The sequence below is a fragment of the Anser anser genome, assembly GCF_964211835.1.
Source record: "Anser anser genome assembly, chromosome: 1".
NCBI lineage: Eukaryota > Metazoa > Chordata > Aves > Anseriformes > Anatidae > Anser > Anser anser.
Window position 1 is genome coordinate 194,242,366 of NC_139720.1, and position 20,271 is coordinate 194,262,636.

Consider the following 20,271-nt stretch of genomic DNA (forward strand, 5'->3'; position numbering starts at 1 on the left):
GTGTCACTGATTCCTGGCACTCAGAAATCTTCAGATTTTAAAATTAACTGGTTCACATCACTTAATTTACCTTTTGGCTGATTTTTGGACCTCCACTCTGCAGGCTCCGTTGTTTCTAGGTAAGGATTTTTTTTTTCTCAAAGCTTGAAGAAAATAAACAGTTTTATTTTTTTAAAAGCAAGCTACAAATATCTCATGTTCACTGGATTTCAAGTACTGTGGTCTTAAAATATTGCAAGTACTGGGCATGCCACAAAAGCTAGAAAGAACTTCAGGAGTTCTTTTCTTTTCTTTCTTTTCTTTTTTCTTTTCTTTTCTTTTCTTTTTTCTTTTCTTTTCTTTTCTTTTCTTTTCTTTTCTTTTCTTTTCTTTTCTTTTCTTTTCTTTTCTTTTCTTTTCTTTTCTTTTCTTTCTTTTCTTTTCTTTTCTTTCTTTCCTTTCCTTTCCTTTCCCTTCCCTTCCCTTCCCTTCCCTTCCCTTCCCTTCCCTTCCCTTCCCTTCCTTCCCTTCCCTTCCCTTCCCTTCCCTTCCCTTCCCTTCCCTTCCCTTCCCTTCCCTTCCCTTCCCTTCCCTTCCCTTCCCTTCCCTTCCCTTCCTTCCCTTCCTTCCCTTCCCTTCCCTTCCCTTCCCTTCCCTTCCCTTCCCTTCCCTTCCCTTCCCTTCCCTTCCCTTCCCTTCCCTTCCCTTCCCTTCCCTTCCCTTCCCTTCCCTTCCCTTCCCTTCCCTTCCCTTCCCTTCCCTTCCCTTCCCTTCCCTTCCCTTCCCTTCCCTTCCCTTCCCTTCCCTTCCCTTCCCTTCCCTTCCCTTCCCTTCCCTTCCCTTCCCTTCCCTTCCCTTCCCTTCCCTTCCCTTCCCTTCCCTTCCCTTCCCTTCCCTTCCCTTCCCTTCCCTTCCCTTCCCTTCCCTTCCCTTCCCTTCCCTTCCCTTCCCTTCCCTTCCCTTCCCTTCCCTTCCCTTCCCTTCCCTTCCCTTCCCTTCCCTTCCCTTCCCTTCCCTTCCCTTCCCTTCCCTTCCCTTCCCTTCCCTTCCTTCCCTTCCCTTCCCTTCCCTTCCCTTCCCTTCCCTTCCCTTCCCTTCCCTTCCCTTCCCTTCCCTTCCCTTCCCTTCCCTTCCCTTCCCTTCCCTTCCCTTCCCTTCCCTTCCCTTCCCTTCCCTTCCCTTCCCTTCCCTTCCCTTCCCTTCCCTTCCCTTCCCTTCCCTTCCCTTCCCTTCCCTTCCCTTCCCTTCCCTTCCCTTCCCTTCCCTTCCCTTCCCTTCCCTTCCCTTCCCTTCCCTTCCCTTCCCTTCCCTTCCCTTCCCTTCCCTTCCCTTCCCTTCCCTTCCCTTCCCTTCCCTTCCCTTCCCTTCCCTTCCCTTCCCTTCCCTTCCCTTCCCTTCCCTTCCCTTCCCTTCCCTTCCCTTCCCTTCCCTTCCCTTCCCTTCCCTTCCCTTCCCTTCCCTTCCCTTCCCTTCCCTTCCCTTCCCTTCCCTTCCCTTCCCTTCCCTTCCCTTCCCTTCCCTTCCCTTCCCTTCCCTTCCCTTCCCTTCCCTTCCCTTCCCTTCCCTTCCCTTCCCTTCCCTTCCCTTCCCTTCCCTTCCTTTCCCTTCCTTTCCTTTCCTTTCCTTTCCTTTCCTTTCCTTTCCTTTCCTTTCCTTTTAAGAGAATGCAGACTTTAGTTTCAAAACCTCCCTTTTTCAGTACTAACACATTTCCAGAAGAAATTGGACTCACTGGCTGCTGTTAGGCTTTCACTTGACCAGCAGCGTGAAGCAGACAGAAACTAGTAGGGAAAATAGGCCATGCAATATCATTATTTCTAGGACTGGAAGATTGAAAACTCTTCAGTTAAAGTCTCCTGAAATCATTGGAGAGACTCTCATTGCTCTTCCCTGGTTTAGTTATACCCATCACTGCTTGTCCATGGAGGTTCCCTGTTTCTTTACAGCAGACCTTTAGATGCTTGAAAGCACTGCCACCTCCATCGCTGTCCATTTCTGCGCAGAGGGAAGCCAGCTGGGGCTGGACCCAGGAGACGGACCACATGGAGAGGGTGGCTCTGTGGGACAGCTGGCCTGAGACACACGGCACTGGCAGAGCTGAAAAGTGGGAGCTGGATCCCGTTGTAGCCTTGCCCTGGTTGCAGGGGTGGGATGGGATGTGCAAGGCCTGCAGGCACCCGCTGATTGTCGCTCCTCACAGCCTGCTCTTCGGTGAAGGTGAGCTGACGTTCCTCTCCATCCCTTGCCTGACTTCTCTTTCACATGCTGCTGCATCCAGGATGTCTGCCAGTGCCTGGCCACACAGAGGCGTGTGAGCCCACAAACATCTCCAAGAGGAAACATTGCTCGCACTTCCACCTCCCCAGGGTGATGTGCTGCCTGCTTACAGGGGCTGTCCTTGCCCCAGTGAGCCCCTGGTCCCCAGCCTCAGAAACGCGGTGGATGGGAAAGGGAAGCTTTGTGCCCTGTGAAGCCTCATGTTGACACCAGAAGTGGGTTGGATGCGGCCAGGAGCAGGGTCTGGGGTGATGCTATGCCTGGCCTTTGGGAAAAGGGATTGCATGGGTCCTGATGGCACAGAGGGGGCAGAGTACATTTCTGGAGGCCATGCCTGCCCAGGGTAGTTTTAAATGCAACCGATACCTTGGGTGTTCTGCAGAGCTGGAAGCCAAGCACTTTACCTCCCAATTTTTTCCCCATAGCTGAAGACACGTGTGTTAGCCTGCGGTGAAGAGCAATTTACAGAAGCAGTCTTTGGTAGCAGTTAAATTGTCCATGGCCAAACTTTCTTTAAAAGTTTATCACCCTCACTGCAGAAGACTTAAGGCAGGGCCCCATTTGACCAGATAGGCCAAGGTCTCAAAGCCTCAGAGCTGTGTAAACGTGATGTAACAGGGATATAGCTGTGCTATCAGTTATGGTACCAAACACAAATGTGGCTACGAGTGAGTTTTGTGTATACCGTCATTGTTTAAAAACTGTGCTCAGGCCAGGCTCTCCTTGATTAGGAGCAGCCAGATGGACACTATAAATCAGTGTGAAAACCCTGTGCCAAACTCCATGCTTGCACTGATTCATATGGCTCCATTTAATGTCACAAATGGGATTTGTGCAAATGGAACCCAGATCAGAATTTGGCCTTTTATGTTTGTTTAGATTAAGAAATTTGGACAGCAAAAGGCCGCTTATATTCTGGCTATCAGGCTGGGTATTACAGCACTCGAATAGTGGGAAGCCCAGACAGATGGTTACATGAATCACAGCTAGGCAGGTCTGATTATCTTGATATTTTCCATGTGATAAAGCGGAGGGACGGTGTGCCATATGGTGGAATATTGTTGAGGGACCCCAGCAGCTGTGCGGGATGCGAGCACTTCCATGGACATGGGGTGTGCTGCAGCACTTGCTCCTGGGATGAGGGGGGAAGGCGAGGAAGGGGTGGCTTCCTGGCACCACCAGAGGTTTTAATCCACTGTGTGCCCTGAAGGGAGATTAAAACAATGCAGGGATCACCTGCCTTAGCTGTTTGCTAAAGGGTGAAGTACTTAGGGGCTGAAGGAGGGCTAAAAGTCCAGGTAAAAGTCCAGGTGCTGATCAGTAGTGCAAAGTCTAGTTGGAGGACAGTCATTAGCTATGTACCCCAGCATCTAGTCCTTTTTAACATCTTCGTTAATGACCTGGATGATGGGGCAGAGTTTACCCTCAGCAAGTTTGCTGGTGACACAAAGCTGGGGGAAGTGGCTGATACAGCAGGGAGGACCATGCTGCCATCCAGAGGGACGTCAACAGGCTGGGGAAATGGGCTGACAGGAACTCGTGAAATTCAGCAAGAAGTGCAATGTCCTAAACCTTGGGAAAACCAAGCCCAGGCACAGGACATGCTGGAAGTCACACAGGTGGAAAACAGTTTTTCAGAAAAGGACATGGGTCCTGCTGACAATACTTTGCCAAATGCAACCCAGGATACCATTAGCCTTCTTTGCAGCAAGAAAACATTGCTCGTTCACATTCAGCTTGGTGTCGACCAGGACCCCCATTTCTCCAGCTCTTGGAGGTCCCTCTGGATGGCAGCATGGTGTATCCGCCACTTTTTCCAGTTTTATGTCATCTGCTCACTTGCTGAGGGTACACTCTGCCCCATCATCCAGGTCACTAATGAATGAACATCAGGATGCGGGGATACATGGAAAGTGAAGGTAAGTAGGTGAGGGTGAAGGAAGAAGGACGAAAGAGCTTTTGTGTGGAGTAGAAGGGAAGCTGGTGGCTTCTGTGGGGCTGAGTGTCTACAGAAAGTACAAAGGAAGCAGAAGAGCAACACTACTAATGGAGCAGAGAGAGGTCTGGCCTCTGTTTCCAGAAAGTTGTTGTTGTTTTGCTGGACTTCACAGTTATTTCTTACAGGCTACCCTGAAACAGAAGCAGCCTATGCTTCTCTGTGCTATCCTGAGAGCTGCAGAAAAAGGGAAATTGCATAAAAGAAGCGGATTTCCACAGACATCAAGGAGCTGTTTTTCAAAGTGAACTTGTGCACAGAGATCATTTACAGCCACTTTGCTTTCATAATGTGTTGGCTGGGGTTGCTGGTCTGAGGCTTTCATTCTGTGCATAGCAGATCTATTTGCAGAATATCATGTTTTAAAAAAATATACTACCTAAAAGCATGGAAATTTACCCTCCTAAGGCAATCAAAGGATGCGGTGGTTTTATTCTTTTGAACCCAAGTGATGATAACTGATACAAGAGCTCTCCAGCACCAGTACAAGGGGCTGTGGGTGCTGCTGTGTAAGACCCACCAAGAATTGCTCTGCCCTCCCATTGGCATTGAATCCAGAGCACAGCGCTAAAAAACACATCCAGCAGTTAGAAAAGATTTTAGCAGCAGCCCTTAGGTTAACTGAGGGAGCGAGGGGCCAGCCTCTGGGGCGATGGCAGAGAAATCTGCATCGCAGCTTGGCCGGCATTTGCCAGAGAGGATGTTGGTTTTATTTTGCAGGCGCTAGCAGGAATATCACACGTGTTTAAATTGGGGAAGTGTTGTAGATGTTTGTGTCTGGTGGCGGGTGAAACAGGGAAATGAGGAATGAGTTTTCTTTTGTTTGGGTTCTGTGGTTTGATTGCTGAAGCCTATGGCTGGCTGTATATTTAGCAGACCTCAAAAATAAGGTTAGATGCATCAGCAAGCAAGCGGAAAAGTACCGGGGAGAAAGTGTGAGAGAGCTGTCTGGGTGATCCCATGCGTGCCTGCTGGGCCATGATGCACTGAAGCCAGTGCCCTGCGGTGCTGGATCCGGCCGGTGATGCTGTGTTGGTGGCCCTCCACCACGGGGACCAAAGCTCTGGGGCCACCAGGAGCCAGCCCAGCCTGTCACGACAAACTGGAATGATGACACTGGAAACCACTCTAAAGGGGAAACCATCAGTAACTGGGTCTGTAAGGAAACAGCAGAGTGGGTAACTGTAGCTAGAAGAAACCGAGATGAATATTTTTAAACCAGCTGTCTAACTTCACGCAGGCATGTAAAGCACTGATAGATGCTCCCATTGACTGATGCCCAGCGGCACAATTCCAGAGCAAAGCCATAATTTCCATCTTTTTTGTAATGTAGGCCTCTCTGTAAAAGCAGCTTGAGGTACGGGTGCAGTCACAGCTTTTATGTCTTCACAGTGGAGTTACACGTTGCTATTTCCTTAAAAGAACAGGAGAGAACTGCACCCAACTGCAGTAAAGTCAATACCCCATAAAATACCCGACTGTCTTTTGTGTGCTGAGGAAACGGCAAACGTCTCTTTTTGTGACATTAGAAGAGGACAGATTGCACAACAAAGGAACCGGACCCTTTGCATGGAGAAGTCACTGCATGCCATGAGTGACGGCCTTTTGAGCTAGCAGACAGCTTTGTCAAGAAACATGGGACATATTTGCAGAGATGTGGAAGTGCCGGTGCTCAGCTAACCTTTTTTTGGAGGTGGTTAATAGGAGATAGGTCCAAGGGATGGAAGTGGTGTGGAGCAATCCCATTACGCTCCTGAGCTGTGGCTGCACATCACAGTACGTGGTGTGAAAGGTAAGAATGACAAACGAGTTGAAAAAGTAGGATTTAGAGCAGGAAAACTAAACTGATATAAGATTTATTGTCTGAGGTATTCCACGGAACGGCATTGGAAATTTGTTAGCCAGATTAATAAAAGATTTCTTACTTAGAGAGTAAATGTTCATCCCTGTTCAACTCACCAAGGCAGGGATGGGTATTAGCAGCTCCAAGGAAAAGGGGCAGTTTGCCTCACCTGGCCTCCTTTCGGAAATGTCCTCACCGCCGGTGGTTCATGGCTTCCATCTTCTCCACATAACCACACCGCTTGGTTGAGACGCATCTCCAGGCAAGCTCTGACCTCAGGGGCCAAACTAGGAGCTCCCGAGCCAGCAGGGACCCAGCACGGGGCAGCGCCGGCGGGGAGGCCCACGCACTCCGCCATCTCCAGCAAGGGCACAGCCAAACTCCTGCAGCCATTTTCTGGTGGCCCTGCCCTGCTGCTCGCACCAGCTGGTGCTGGGCTCCTCTCAGGCCTGGAGGGAGGAAACTACGTGGGCTTGTTCAGCCCCCACCACTTGGACATCTCCTGTCTCCAAGGGCTGGATGTGTGTTGCCCTCACGACTGGCAGGGGACACCAGTTTGGTTCCTGTTATGGCCTCCCATGGTTGCGAGCAGGAGGGGCTGAGGAAGCTTGTAGAGGCCGCTAACCCTCCAGGACACACAGAAGAGATGATAGTGCCTTTGATTTATCCTGAAGGAGACTTTCTCTTTACTCCATGGGGAAAAGCAACGTGTTTTACGGTGTCTGTCGATCTGCTACCGTAATGAACCAAAAAGCCTGGATTACTATAAAGTGATACTGAGTTTTGTGAGACTGAGGTGAGGAAGACATAAACACAACACGATAAGAACCAACCACCCCTGGAAAGGACAAGGGAAGCAACCTCTTCTCCACCTCTTCTTCTTACCTGTTCTCGCAGTGGGAAGTTCACTTACAGACAAGTGCCCACAGAGGTGTCATTTGTTATTGCTTTGCCTGTGGATGACAACAACCATAAGCAACTGGAAAATATGTTTTTCTCTTTACTTCTTTATGTAGCTGAGCTTTTTGAATTAAACTCTATTTTACTAAGTGTCTTAACTGAACTGATCCTCACAATCCAGAAAATCTCAAACCTTGGCTTGCTTGGACTATTTATTTTGTTTTTAATAATGGACTTAGTGAGTTAGATTTCCCTCAGACTCAAATCTGATTCTCCTTAATTACATCCCCAACTGCATGCCCCTGGCCATCACCCCTCATTGTCTCTGGGTACCACCGCTTCGCATTCTGCTGCCTCGGACTGCACCACAGTGAGCTGAACTCAGTTATCTGAGCATTTTGATTTCAGAACAGAGAATAGTTTTGGGAAAATTTGGTGACTCAGGAGTTTTCCTCAGGATAATTTAATTTAGAGATGTGACCAGAATTCCCAAACCCCACGATACTGGAGCGTTGCAGCCCCTCACAGTTGACTCACTTCACATCTCAGCAAGTCCAAGGTCCGGGCACACAGGGAACAGCACCTACTGAGGAACTCAGCCCCTGTGCAAGTGCAGCAAGCTCGCTTGAATTTTTTTCTGGACAAAACATGCAAAGCTGCTGAATTGCACACAGCTGTTGTCCTTGCCTGCAGGAAGACTGATAAAAAAAATATTGCTTTATCACAGACTTGGTCATAGTGAAAATCCCATGATAAGGAAAGGAGATGAACCATTTCGATCCTGTGTCTGGTGTGACGCCTGTGGTGGTGCCATACCACACAGCTCTTGCCTCCTCTTGTCAAGTGGTTGCCACAAAATCTAAACCAAGTAATATTATCTCTGACTTCATGGCTATTATGGTACCAGATCAAAAGATTTATATCTTGATCAATGTAAGGTAGTTACAGCCGGTCTCTGCTGAGGAAAAAGTCACAACAGGAATTTGATGTCAGTTTTAAAATTTGTTTTTCCTTAAATCCAAACCTGCTCATTACGGTGATTTAATTCAGCCTATCTCCTGTCCTTACCACCAGCTGCTCAGAGATGCCTACTCGGCTTTCAGTCAGTGAAATAAATCTTTCTAGCAAGTCCCAACAGTGTTTTCATGCTATCAAGGCAAAAATAGAGACCCTATTTGAAGAAATTCAACTTCAGACATATCAGAAATACGAGCCACCTCCTTCCAAACAACGGGTTCATTTTTATGTTCCATACTGAATGTACATCTTTCATCTCCTCAATCAAATGCATTTGTAAGACTTCCAAGGACAAAATGTATATGCATGCATACAACCCCCATGCTCACAGATACATGAAAAATGTAATTTATTTACTTGTCCCTGTCAGTTCTCTATTATGTATATATGATTTTATTTCCAAATCCACTCTCCTTGCAGTTAGTAGTAAATTGTGCAGTCACAGAAGTAGCTGAGTACAGTCAAAGTGATAAAAATTCTACCGAGGGAAGAAAAAATAGTGTAGGTAACATATTTAAACCTCAAAAACTTCCATGAATATGCAGACTGCATTTGAAGAAATGTACATATAACTAAAATAGGATTAGACAGGTATAAAACAAACATGTCTGCCCACCTTCACTCCACATTATTGTGACAGTTACCATTGAGAATACATTTGAAAATCTTTTCCTTCAGAATTTTCCAATTTGCCAATGCCCAAACATTTTGTAATGTGAGGTCAAACTGACCAACTACATGAGCTATCTTGTTCCTCTGGGGAATCTGAAAGCTGAACAGAAATAACTGTTCCCTAATTGTCACCCGTTTCCTCAATGCTATGCATCTGGGAGAAGAATCTTAAAAATGGAAGTAAGTAGAAAAGCTGAAAGAAATCAGTGCAGCAAATCTCTCCCAAATCTTTCCCACCCCCCAGTCGCTGTGTTTTCAAATTGGCCGAGGCTTGGCTTACTGATTAAAAACTACAGCTCTATGCTAAATTGTGGTAAGCTGTGGCATGGTGGTAAACCACAGCCCTGCGTAAAGAAAGTTCTTGAAACCATTACAGCATTGGCATGGCGAGTGCATTTTACAAGTACTAGATCTGCGATGCAAGTTATGAGAGCAATTTTTTTTCTGGTCTGTGAAAGTAAAAAACATCTGGGGGGAAAGGATGACCTTCTTGCCGAGAATTAATGACAGAATACACAAACAGCCTAAACCACATGGAAAAATAGCACGGCTCTCTTGCATGTGTGCTCTGCATTATAGGAAATGTGTACATGCATAAGAAAAGATTGGTCGAGTATGAAACTAATGCACCCCCCTTCCATCCACGCTAATGTAACACTGAGATTGAACATGTAATTAGGAAACATCAAGAGGGCAGCAGAATTATGTGCAATAAGCCCCATGTGTTTCTAAATAAAAAATCTTGCCAGACAGCCTTGATTACATCTATGATGGAGTTTTACCATTACTGGACAAAGGTGATGATGTAAAGGAAATATTCTGGGATTTTAGTAAAGCAAATGACAGGGTATCTAACACCAAAGAATAATAATCAGAATTGGCCTGGAAATGAACATTGTCACATGGACTGAAAACTGGCTGGAAAACTACAAACACAGCGCTATGAAGGATAACAAAACAGCTAGCAGAGAAGCCTCATAGGGGACCAGAGAGACCGGCCTTTGATTCATTCTTACACAACAATCGGGTCTAAAAGACAAGGATGGGGGTAAGGCAATACAAATTGGAGCACTATTGTGCCCAGAACGAAGCCTACAGTCTGCTTTTTGCTGCCAGCTGTCCTCAAAGTCCCTGCAGGCACAGGTGGGAAGCAAGCACCGCTGAGAGCAGATGACTAATGCCAGCAGATACTCAGATGAACAATTAATAAAATAGGATGAAACAAGGGAAAATACATCTTTTTGCACCTGAGAAAATATTCCTTGCTGTAGGTAGCTGTAGAAGATAAAGAGGAAGACATGACAATGCTGAAAGAAAACCTGAACTTTGAAATCAGTCATAATCAAAGTTCTCAGAGGTTTTTGGATATCACTGTTCCCGCTGTCCCTCATACAGGGCTACTAAGATACCAGTGACTTTATATCAGCCACAATTATTCCATTGAGCTACACTTTTATTTTCTTTCTATTTTCATTACCATCCTGTGAAATTTTCTACAATATTGTGAGGATATGATCCTTTTACTCCTTGGTACCACTCAGAAGCAAACATCACTACTTTATTGGTCAATATGAGAGCATGCACCACAGCTGATTTAATGCTACCATCCAGCCCTACAAATCTGTGGTGCCCTACAAAGGGTGCTGAGCGACATCTGAGCCAAGAGAGCTCCTGGGTCGACAGCTCTCACTTGACAACAAAATGATACCCGCATGATACCGTAATGATACAACAAAATGATATCCGCATCGGTCAATATAAAGACCAGGAGTAAAATCAGTTTTATAATGGAAATCCATAGGTATTAATTCAGCACAAGGACACAGTTATTGCCTAACAAAACGGCATTTATTTTACAGCCATGCTTTATAGTATTCAAAGCACAGAGTAAAAGAAGCAGCTTTCTGTAATCAGCCCGCTGCGATTGCTAGCTTTTCAGTGCAACTCTCCGGCAGAGTAAATCATTGTTATCCCCATTGTTATGCACATTATTCATTTGCTAATGCTCACATGCCAATTAGCTATCAATCCCCATGCACCAATTAAGCAGTAATGCAATCAAAACCAGAGGCTGGCAAGCCAGGCTCACCTTGGTTCCCTCAGTCTCCAAGACACGGAGCTTACAGAAGTTCCCTGCTTGGTGTTGGATGAAGGCATGTCCAGGAGCATGCCTCCCCCTTGCCAAGGGCAGCTCACTCCATAGAGCACAGTGACCGTGCCGTGCAGCCATGCATCCACAGCCTGGTGACCCCAAAACCCAGTGTGGCCATCCCAGAGTAGAAGGGAGGGATGCAGAGGGCTCGAATGGGGGAGAGGCAGGGGGCTGCAATATCCTGGCTTATCTTGGTTAGTTAGCAGGTTAGTGAGTCTGCAAGTGACCTTGATCTGCTGGGGTGTAAAAGCCAGGATTTTAAGTTACTATCAAGAGAAGTGACATTATTCTCCACATCAGGGCTTACGAGGCACAGGATCCTCTCCTATGCCCTGAGAGCCACCATGCCACCCAGAGAAGTACCCACCAAATTTTCCTGCAAGGCCCCAGCACATCTTTGCATTTGCACTCGGGCCCCCTTCCACCTCCCCAGCACCAAAGGGGGCCTTCAATGAAAGGGATCTTTCATTTAATGCAAGGAGCCTTTTACGTTGCTGGAATGGGCCGAGAGAGCCTCGCAGCAAATGGGAAGCAGGCTTTGAACTGGGCAGCAGCAACACCGCTGTGCTTTGGGACCCGCACGCCGCAGCAGTCAGGACTTAGGAATTTGCAATGTAAACTATTCACAAGATGTGATGGGGGATTTTTATTATTCTGCCAATAGAAACTTTTGAACGGAGAAGACTGGGAAAGCTCTGGCACTGATCTAACTCCGAGGGCTTCCACTGATAACACCGGAGGCCTGTGGACATGCACCGGCCCAGCTCCTGGCCCCGTTCCCTTCCCAGAGTCTTCGTTAATGTCAGATCGCAACCCCCCGTTAAAGAAATATGATTTATGAGCGTCTTGCATGCTAATGCAGCGGCAGAGGTTTCCTGGAACATTTTTAATGTGTTTGCGTGCAGGTGGAGAGGGAAAGGTAAGCTGGGAAAAGCCTGGGCTGCTGATGACTTAGTACATGAAACAACCTTCGTCTGGCAGCTTTTTACTTTTCCTCATCGATCCAGTGAGGTAACTGTAAAATTATGGCATCCAAATAACATTGCAAAGTATTAAATACAGCACAAGGCCAGCATGTATTTTAGAGTAAGTGGATAATGTGACATCAGTGTCAGTTCAACCTTTTGAAACCAGCAGAAATATTCCGGGGACATAAAAATATGTGTCATTATGTCATACTGCGAGGCATAAAAAAATCCTGCGAAATCCAGACTGTACTTTTATATGCATTTTAATTTCATTTCATTGAAATGGATTTTTTTGCTGCCTTGGTTACCAAAATTGGCCTAGCAACCACATGACTTGGCCAAAACCCATAATTCACGTGTTTTCTTGACAGGCTTCTCAGGATCAACAGTTTCCACTGACCTGTAAGTCCTCAAGCCAGCCGCAAACCTCTTTTGTGCAGCATTAAGCAGCGAAGCCCGAATGGCAGCAGAAGCAACAGGGTAGGCCTGTGATTACTAGTTCAGGTTTCTATTTAACAAATGCACAATGATCTTTTTGACACTAATTTTAGCCTTTTATTTATTTATTTATTTATTTATTTGTGGTCTAGTACACATTCCTACAGCCAACTATGTTTCAAAGACTGCAAATACGTGAGATTTGAAGCTGGTGGACCTGTGTGCCAACCTGGGAGGATGCCACATGGGGCATCTAATAGTGACCACCCATAAAAGCCATTTGCTTTGTTTCTGCTCAGACCTGCCTTTAGCTTGCATCTCTAGTGCTCTCTCCAATCTTTCTAATTACATGGATAGATCCTGATCCTGCTGTATTAATGACTATCCATGCTGCCTCCCGTTTCATTAAAATAATTGGAAGGTGATCTTGTATTCAAGTTGTGCCGCCATGTGCGGTAGCATGTAGTAATGCTGTATGGCTAATGCCGTGGACACCCAGCTTTATGGTGCCCAGCTGGCATACCCATATCCCCTGGGCAGATCAGCTTCCCCAGGCACCCCTGCTGGTGTCCTGGCACCAAACAACGAAGCCAAGGCCAGTGGTGGTCAGACATGGCTATTCCCTGCCGTCCTCTCTTCCCTCCCATAGCACGAGCTGTTTCATGGACCAGCAGCATCGCGCTGCCAGCCCTGTGCCTCCTCTCCCCTGCATCTCCCTTCCCACCCCATCCCTTGGCTTCAGTGTTGGGTCGGAGGTTGGACTGGACGATCTTGGAGGTCTCTTCCAACCTAGGTGATCCTATGATTCTATGATTCTGATCAAAAACCTCAGCATTTGCAGCAAATGAACTTTTTCACTCTTCCAGAGAAGGGATTTTGTTTTCAAAATAGGTTAATGAAGGTGGTTTTGTTTTGTTTTGTTTTGTTTTTGGATATTTTCTCCCGATGTTGTGATCTATAGCAGTTTAATTTTTAACCAAGTTTACGAAACAGTTTCCGTTTTGAAGCATCTGGGAGTCACTACCATTACAAACCCTTTTTTTTCTGAAGCCTGAACACTAAAATACTTCAAGCCCACCATTATCCTACAGTTTAGGTTTCCATCCAAGCTCTTCAGGACTGACCACCTCTCTGCTAATTTACCTCTCAGCCCGAGACAGTGCATTGCTTGATAATCAGGGCCAACATGCTGCTGATACAGTAGGAGAGCTGGGTCACTGCTTTCATGTTAAGAAATAGTGCAGTATGGTTATCTGCTGGAATCTTATCTAAATTTACACTATCCAAATATTTTAATAGCTTTACGTATATTTTTTATGGCTTCAACAGTTACAATGACACTTAGGAAACATGAAACTAATACATTTCTCCTTGCTAGGTGGCTTTCTGCATTGTGGGGAACAACTGATATGTGGTAAAATATTAACACTGTGCTGCCAGTCTCCCTGTACACCCTTCTGTGGCTAATAAAAAAGCAGTGAAACAGTTGTTTTGGAGGTGGGGTGTGAAAGGAAGAGAAACACGTGCACGTGGTCCTTGCAAACAATACGTACCGTGCTTTGGAAATTGTGATTTAGAAAGGCTCTGCACCAGATGGAAAGAACTGAGAGAACCAGATTGATCGGAGGTCCAGAAATCATGAGCTGCAAGGAGAAGCTGAAGGATTAGGTATTGTTTAGTATAGAAAAGAGGATTGTGGGCAGATAGTGTCCAAATACCTAAAAGGTAGCTCTAAGGAGGAAAGAATAAACTCTTTTTATATCCCCTGGGCTTAGGACAAGTTGTAATAGGCTTAGCTGAGGAGAAGGCGATTTCAGCCAGGCTTCAGGAAAAATAGCTTCTAATTGCAGGGACAATGCAGAGACAGGCTCAGGAGGGAGCCTGCAAATCCCCACCACTGCAAATTTCGAGGAAGTTATCCAGGCGTCCTTCAGGAAAGACACAGGTAAAGCTGCTTGACAATGCGGTTACGGTATCTTCTGCAGCCCTCCCTAAATCTGCTTCTTACAATTACAGTGTAGGTGTCAGGAAAAGCTTGGATCCACTTTGAAGCCGTTGCTTTTTCTTTTAAAACACTGAAATATTGACAGTAGCAAACGGGAAGCAGAGGGGCCGTGGTGGGAGCTGCAGCGCAGCAGCAGTGATGGCTGCCCTGAACGTGTTTCCTGCTGGTGGTGGAGGGAATTAAACCTCTTGGCACTGCGGCAAGAGCCAGACTCCATTTTGGAGTCTTGACAGTCCTCATTGTCCACATCAGCTAGAAGATCCAGGAGTTTCCGTCCTCGTATAATGGGCCGTTTAATTTGTAAACCACAGGCTGTGTGGTTAGAGGCCGAGACAGGCAGGAGAGCCAAGTCCTTGCTCGATGTAGTGCAGGGAAGTTTGGGCTCCCACCTGGGCTTACAGAAGCTGAAGATATGTCCATCAGGTTATATCGAGTAATTCAACACGTTGTGCAAGAAAAATATAGCTATTTCCTCTTGGAGTCCCAGTCCGCGGGAGGATGTCTAGCTCATTTTTTATTCATCTGAGTCAGTTTTGAAAGCATCCCACTCTTGCAGTGAATGGATTTGAGTGTGTCATGAAAGGACAACTAAAAATCTTGCCCATAATTTTTTAATGTCTGTCATTCACAGCTCGACAGTCCCACAGGTTGTTAGGAAAAGTTGGTGACTGGAAAATAGTAAATCCAGGGAGGGACCAGAAGTGCCAAACAATCCATCAGTGTGTTAAAAATACAAACTGACAAAAAATATGGCCCTCTGGGTTCTTAAACACACTGACAGTAAAATCTGTCTAGGTTGTGATATAGAGAAACCGACGCCTGCAATGACTCCAGAGCGAGGATGATAATGTGATAACTTTTATGGATGATTGCATGTTATACTCTAAGGGTCCCCCATTCATGGGAGATTCCTTTGCATCTCCTAAAACGCCAGCGTCAACAGTTTGCTCTCTGTTTCCCATAAATTCAAGTCCCACCAGCCATAAAACGAAGATGCTCTATTCTTGACGTGACCCCAATATTTTCCCGTTCTAGTTACCGTAAATGTTCCTGTTATGGATGTATAACCCTCACTGGGCACATATATGCCAACCTTAGTTATGCTATGCAATTTATTACTCCGTGCCTCAACCCGCTGAGATGGGAATCTGGCTGTCTACATGGCCAGTGCTTTGTGGAGCTCCAGGGAGTCCGTCAGCAACACCTAGCTATAACAGCAGCAACAAAGTACGGGTTATTTATGAGCTGTGCGCAGACAGTCGTGCTTCTCAACAGGAACTTTGGGACTAGCATCTGCTAACACAGTCTCGTCAGATTTCAGGTGATAGGTTGTCCTCCCTCAAGAATATGTCGATGAATAGAAACCAGCCCCGTTGCTGAGCATCACCGCCAGTGCTTCTCAAGGAGTCACGTAGTGTGGTGGGTACACAGTGAGGTCTATGAAAGCTCAGGCACATTCTGAAGAGATATGTCCTGCTCATATCTGACTATTTCGTAGGCAGCCAACCTCCCTTCTTCTAATGGCACCCGCCTGTTGTGCTCAGGATCACCTTGCAGGTTCAGCTCTGGGTATTTCCATCGCTGCCCACCTAGCTGAGAGCAGAAGCTAAACAGCTCCAAGAGCGAGTGCTCAGATTTAGTTCGGAAATGTTGCCCACAAAGGGAAGAGATCAGGCCTTATCTTAAATGCAATGCTGTCCTTTCATGTCTAATACTTTGCTCCTGAGCGAGGCCTCTCCAGTTAGCGACTTTTAATTTTGCCTCGCAATTTGCAATTGAAAGGCTGAGCTCTGGAAAATGACCGCAAGGAAACCTTCAGTGCGGAGAAACAAAATATAAACAACCTATGAGACTATTAATGCGAATGAAGGAAATAAAGCATAAAAATCAGAAGTAAGATACAGGAAAAATAGGGACAGGATGAACGGTAGGAAAATCCAGTGTCACTCACTGATGGGTGGTGTTGACATGAGGCCGTACGCACGCCGAGGAGCTTGTGCCAGCCGTATTTGCTCACAAGAATTGCACCAGTTCAACTACGCCGATTACAAAATCAAGCTTAATTAAATCAGAGCTGCATTTGCATGCAGGAAACATGCAGCCCTTCAAAGGCAGACTTCTCTTTGATGCGCTGGGCTGAGTTTCACACGGCATATGTAATAAGGCTGAAGTGGATATTAAAAGCCAGCGGGATGGGCGGTGGGTTCCTGCGCGAGGCCAGGCTGTGACAGCCCTTCCTCGTGTCTGGGCAGCAGCTGCGGCCATGGGAGGACGGCTCGAGCTGGCCACTGGCCCTGAAATCAAAGCCCGAAACTGGAAAATCTCTGCAACCTCGGGAAGGGACAGAACGGGGTATTTTCTGTTAACATCAACCTACGTGCACGAAGTGTTAATAACCGCCATGGCTTGAATCCCGGGACATTAGTGAATAGCACTTAGCAATTACTCACATAGTATTTAATGATTTTATTAGCAAGCTACTATCAAAAGGGAAGGACAGGGCTTGGTTCCTGGGCTTTCTTCTGTCCAGACTCTCAGGGACCACGGAGCGTGGAGGATGCTCTTCGCTTACCACAACCTCTTTGGCATGGAGCAGCAGCAACTCCCGTGAAGATGAGCAGTGAAGGCTTCCCACCTGCCCCCAAAGCTGCTGTGCTGAATTCCAGAAAAAGAAGGCAATGCCTTCTAGCCAGTGTTCCCAAGGGATGTTCTAATTTACACCAGGAACCAGCTGGACTGCTCCGAGTTGAGGATGATGTGAAGCTGTTAAACCACCCATCCTGTTCTCCTCCAGCTTTTTCTTTCTGCTCAGGTTTTCTCCCTCAGCGTGGCTCCTGCCTGTCCAGGACACAGCCCTATTTTTAGCTGCTCATAATACACGAGCAGCATTGGGTTCGAGGTATTAGGTTATCAGAACAGAAAGTTGTTGCATCGGATCTCACTGTACATGTAATTGCCTCTGGAGTTTCCAGTTCTGCTCTGCTGCGTGGCTTTAATTGCATGAGGCGCTTGTGGGTTTCATAAAATTAGTATTCAGGAAAATATATCCTTCTGGGGCAGATTTGGGGGAATTGTATTTATCCAGTGCAAGTTAAGTACAGCTCGCTCGCTCCTCGCCTACCGTGGCTCCTCGGATGCCGTGATTTTCTTGGAAGGGAACCTCTGCTGGTGCTAACGTGCGTGGAAAGCTCATAAAACCTGGAGGCAGCAGCAGTCCCCGCACCCAGCGTTTGCTAACAGCTCGCTGCGGTTTTCCCTAACGTGGCAGATTTACAGGGCTTGCATTTCCATCTGGATGGGCTTGCCCTCGAGTAATTCTCCCGTGTCTCATGCACAAACGCGATTTCCCTGCTACACCCATATATTTCTCCGTCCCAATCCCCCCTTTATCCCCACAGTGTTTTTCTTCTAATACTGTGGCCAAGGCAACAGAAAGAAAATCTCTCTATGAGCATGCATGTTATTTTCTGAGCCTTGCACTTCTCGGGGCAGGGCTCCCGCAGGCTTTTGGCTGGTGCTGATGGCAGTCGGTGCAGTTTAAGGGTGGCTTGGTGCAATTACACATCCGAGCACTGCTGCAGGCGAGCAGGGACAAAGAGTTTTGGCTCTGCACCCACGGGTGTTGCTGCATCCCCATGGCATCATCCACAGCCCCGACAAGCAGCGAGGGGGAGCCAGGGCTTTTCCCACCCGTCCTCTGCACACAGGGATGGATTAAGGTTCCCGGGCACTTTCCTGGCACAGCAAATTAACTGAAGGTGTGCAAAAGTTAGCACGTGGCAAATGCTACGTTACGGCTGTATGTCTGCGTTCACGGTGCACAAAGAAGCTTCTTCTCTGATCTTGCTTAACCGAACGGCAGGATTTTAGTCTATTTATCTTGGTGAGCAGGTGAAAGAGTCAGCGTTCAACAAACATCGTAGGAAACGTGCTTGCGGGATTAGATAAAAGAACACCTCAAAAGCACGTGCGAGCGTTTAGGAAAGCTTATGTAACATTTCCTTTGCAAAATAAATATATACTCACAGCCTAATTTCCAAACCATCACCGAGAATATCATCACTTGCAAACGTTTCTGGGGAGCAGGGTGCCAAATCGCTAAATGCATCCTGGGCTTGGAATAGACAGAGCGCGCAGCCTCCTCCCTCCCCTGACAAATCTTTCCTCAGCCCTCTCGCAGCCACGCCGGGACCTGCCCCGGCATCGGATGTGTCAGGCTGGGTGCCGCCAAGGTTTTGTCACGTCGGATGAAAGAGCATACAAATTCAACGAGCGGGAAATGGCTCAACTGCATACATGGTGCGCACACACCTCTGCCCTAGCTGTCTACTTCTCCTCCATGAGGACATTCGGGGCAGCCCATGGGGCTTTCTGAGCCCCGACACACCAGCATGGAGACATCCAAGAGCTATCACCGAGCACCCAAGTGCTTATAAATGTCTATGGCTCGTTTTTTTTTGCAAAGGGTGATGAGGAACAGCGAAGAGGTGGATGTGGGAAAGCCCAGTGCTTCTGCAGAGGAGGCAGCAGCACTCAGGCTGCATCCCAGGCGTTAATATTTCATCTTCCCTTCGCTTTCCATTACACGATTCCCCTGACTTGCAGAGAGCAGGGTGCAAGCAGAGGGCAGGTGCCCACATCAATCTCAGTGATGGGAGCACTGAAGCGCTGACCCGTGGAGCTGCTGGGCCTTCACAACCCGCCAAGGCGGCCACACGAGGCGACACCAAACATCGCCATTCCCCGCTGTTTCAGGCGTACATGGCAAGAGTGGCCGCTGCCATGGGCATTTGTGCATCCAGGAGAACCTGGCGGGAGCTGATCCAGAGGAGAAGTGACCTTACGGAGCCGGACCGAGTCCCGGTACAGAAGGAAGGTGGGAGATGGGAACAGCTGCACGTGAGATGGCAGGGCCTCTCTTTTTCTACCTTTTTTTTGGTGTTCAGCACAGGAGGAAACGCTCGCAGAGCCTGTACCCACCGCAAAGGCGGGAGATAAAATTCCACCTCCCAACGTGGAGAAAGGCAGGATGCGATGGAGCTCCTCCACGGCCTCACCGCCCCTACCACCAGCACGCCTCCTCCCAGCTTCCAGACGGGATTTACTCAGAGCCCGTTCCCACATGGTTGCCCTTGGGCCAGTGCCATCCACTCGCTTCCAACGGGTCGCTGGTGGCCTTCTGGAGCATGACAGCACCTCTCAGCAACCCCCAGGACCACCTCAGCACCCCCTAGCACCCCTCAGCACCACCCAGGCATCCCCTCAGCACCCCCTAGCACCCCTCAGTACCCCTTCAGCACCCACCTAGCACCCCTCAGCACCTCCTAGCACCCTTCAGTACCCCCAGCACCCCCTCAATACCCCCTAGCACCCCTTAGCATCCCCTCAGCACCCCTCAGAATCCCCTAGCACCCCCCAGCACCCCCTCATCCCCTCTTAGCACCCCTCAGCACTACCTAGGCATCCCCTCAGCACCTCTCAGCACCCCTCAGTACCCTTTAGCACCTCCTCTACACCCTCTAGCACCCCTCAGCACTCCCCAAGACCCCTCACCACCCCTTAGCAGCCCCCAGCACCCTCTAAGCACCCCCTCGAACCCCTCAGCACCCATCCAGCACCACCTAGCATCTCCTCAACACCCCCTAGTACCCCTCAGGACACCTCAGCACCCCCTAGCACCCCTCAGCACCCCCTAAATACCCCCAGCACCCCTCAGCACCCCCCAGGACCCCCCCAGCACCCCTCAGCACCCCCCAGGACACCTCAGCACCCCCCAGGACCCCCTCAGCACCCCTCAGCCCCCCAGGGCAGTACCCCAGCCCCCCCCCCGCCTCCTGCCCCTCCAGCGGGGACACCCCCACGCCATGTCTCTGGAGGGTCCCTGCCTTGTGCAGGGCGCTTGGAGCCGCGGGGGGCTGACCCGGGGTGCCCAAACCCCCCCCCCCCCCAATTCCCCTCAGCCCCACACCGCGCACGCGCACCACGAGTTCACTCCCCCCTCCCCTTCCCCACTTCCCAGCGGGG